The sequence below is a fragment of the Oncorhynchus mykiss genome, chromosome 13 (genome assembly GCF_057628025.1).
Source record: "Oncorhynchus mykiss isolate SJ-2025 chromosome 13, ASM5762802v1, whole genome shotgun sequence".
Taxonomy (NCBI): domain Eukaryota; kingdom Metazoa; phylum Chordata; class Actinopteri; order Salmoniformes; family Salmonidae; genus Oncorhynchus; species Oncorhynchus mykiss.
The window spans coordinates 14,235,001-14,237,500 of record NC_143034.1 but is presented as its reverse complement, the minus strand read 5'-3'; the positions used below and the strand labels follow the sequence as shown (position 1 = coordinate 14,237,500).

The 2,500-nt window shown below is 53.5% G+C and overlaps 1 protein-coding gene across 4 annotated transcripts in view; it reads left to right on the top strand.

Moving 5' to 3' along the window:
• The first annotated feature begins 2,224 nt into the window (after positions 1 to 2,224).
• Positions 2,225 to 2,500, top strand: part of pkd1a (polycystic kidney disease 1a) — a 144,825-nt gene continuing 144,549 nt past the window's right edge. For all 4 annotated transcript variants that reach the window (XM_090195271.1, XM_090195272.1, XM_090195270.1 and 1 more), the window contains exon 1: positions 2,225 to 2,500. This exon is cut by the window's right edge and continues 1,000 nt beyond it. The gene's annotated coding sequence lies outside the window, so the exon portion shown is untranslated.

The window sequence follows — 2,500 nt, the reverse complement described above, 5'->3', positions numbered from 1 at the left end:
TGTCGTCGTCAAACTTTCTCTCTCTCTCTCGCTCACTTCCTCCAGTCCTTTAATAATATTGTCTGAGGCCCCAGCAGTAAGTACTGTTTTCCTGACTAGTAGACTCTCCCCATAACCAAACAGAAGCCCAGCCCAGCCCCCTCTCCTCCAGCCCAGCCCCCTCTCCTCCAGTCCAGCCCCCTCTCCTCCAGTCCAGCCCCCTCTCCTCCAGCCCAGCCCCCTCTCCTCCAGTCCAGCCCCCTCTCCTCCAGCCCAGCCCCCTCTCCTCCAGCCCAGCCCCCTTCTCCCTCAGCCCAGCCCCCTCTCCTCCAGCCCAGCCCAGCCCCCTTCTCCCTCAGCCCAGCCCCCTCTCCTCCAGCCCAGCCCAGCCCCCTTCTCCCTCAGCCCAGCCCAGCCCAGCCCACTCCAACTAACCCTTTTAAACCAGTCGAATCCAGTCCACATACCCAAGCCCATTCCAGTTCACATAACCGATTCCAGTTCAGGCCACTTCACCCAACCCATTTCTACCAATCCAATCCAGTCTACATACTCCAGCCTAACCCAGCCAAACCTAACCCAGCCAAGCCTAACTCAGCCAAGCCTACCTCAGCCAAGCCTAACTCAGCCAAACCTAACCCAGCCAAACCTAACTCAGCCAAGCCTAACCCAGCCAAGCCTAACCCAGCCAAGCCTAACTCAGCCAAACCTAACCCAGCCAAGCCTAACTCAGCCAAGCCTAACTCAGCCAAACCTAACTCAGCCAAACCTAACCCAGCCAAACCTAACCCAGCCAAGCCTAACTCAGCCAAGCCTACCTCAGCCAAGCCTAACTCAGCCAAACCTAACCCAGCCAAACCTAACTCAGCCAAGCCTAACCCAGCCAAGCCTAACCCAGCCAAGCCTAACTCAGCCAAACCTAACCCAGCCAAGCCTAACTCAGCCAAGCCTAACTCAGCCAAACCTAACTCAGCCAAACCTAACCCAGCCAAACCTAACCCAGCCAAGCCTAACTCAGCCAAGCCTAACCCAGCCAAGCCTAACTCAGCCAAGCCTAACCCAGCCAAGCCTAACCCAGCCAAGCCTAACCCAGCCAAACCTAACCCAGCCAAGCCTAACTCAGCCAAGCCTAACTCAGCCAAACCTAACCCAGCCAAGCCTAACTCAGCCAAACCTAACCCAGCCAAACCTAACCCAGCCAAACCTAACCCAGCCAAACCTAACCCAGCCAAACCTAACCCAGCCAAGCCTAACTCAGCCAAACCTAACCCAGCCAAACTGACCAAACTGACTGGCTGACTGAAAGAGTGACTGACTGGCTGAGTGACTGGCTGACTGGCTGAGTGACTGGCTGACTGAAAGAGTGACTGACTGGCTGAGTGAGTGGCTGACTGAAAGAGTGACTGACTGAATGAGTGGCTGACTGAAAGAGTGACTGACTGAATGAGTGACTGACTGGCTGACTGAATGAGTGACTGGCTGACTGAAAGAGTGACTGAAAGAGTGACTGGATGACTGAAATAGTGACTGGCTGACTGAATGAGTGACTGGCTGACTGAAAGAGTGACTGGCTGACTGAAAGAGTGACTGGCTGATTGAAAGAGTGACTGGGTGACTGAAAGAGTGAGTGGCTGACTGAATGAGTAAGTGGCTGACTGAATGAGTGAGTGGCTGACTGAATGAGTGACTGGGTGACTGAATGAGTGAGTGGCTGACTGAAAGAGTGACTGGCTGACTGAAAGAGTGACTTGGTGACTGAATGAGTGACTGGCTGACTGACTGGCTGAGTGACTGGCTGACTGAAAGAGTGACTGGCTGACTGAAAGAGTGACTGGCTGACTGAATGAGTGACTGGCTGACTGAGTGAGTGGCTGACTGAATGAGTGAGTGGCTGACTGAATGAGTGACTGGGTGACTGAATGAGTGACTGGCTGACTGAAAGAGTGACTTGGTGACTGAATGAGTGACTGGCTGACTGACTGGCTGAGTGACTGGCTGACTGAAAGAGTGGCTGGCTGACTGAAAGAGTGACTGGCTGACTGAAAGAGTGACTGGCTGACTGAATGAGTGACTGGCTGACTGAGTGAGTGGCTGACTGAAAGAGTGACTGACTGAATGAGTGACTGACTGGCTGACTGAATGAGTGAGTGGCTGACTGAAAGAGTGACTGGCTGACTGGCTGAGTGACTGGCTGACTGAATGAGTGACTGGCTGACTGAAAGAGTGACTGAAAGAGTGACTGAAAGAGTGACTGGCTGACTGAATGAGTGACTGGCTGACTGAAAGAGTGACTGGCTGACTGGCTGAGTGACTTGCTGACTGAATGAGTGACTGGCTGACTGATTGAGTGGCTGACTGAAAGAGTGACTGGCTGACTGAATGAGTGACTGGCTGACTGAATGAGTGAGTGTCTGACTGAAATAGTGACTGGCTGACTGACAGGCTGAGTGACTGACTGAGTGAGTGACTGGCTGACTGAAAGAGTGACTGGCTGACTGAAAGAGTGACTGGCTGACTGAAA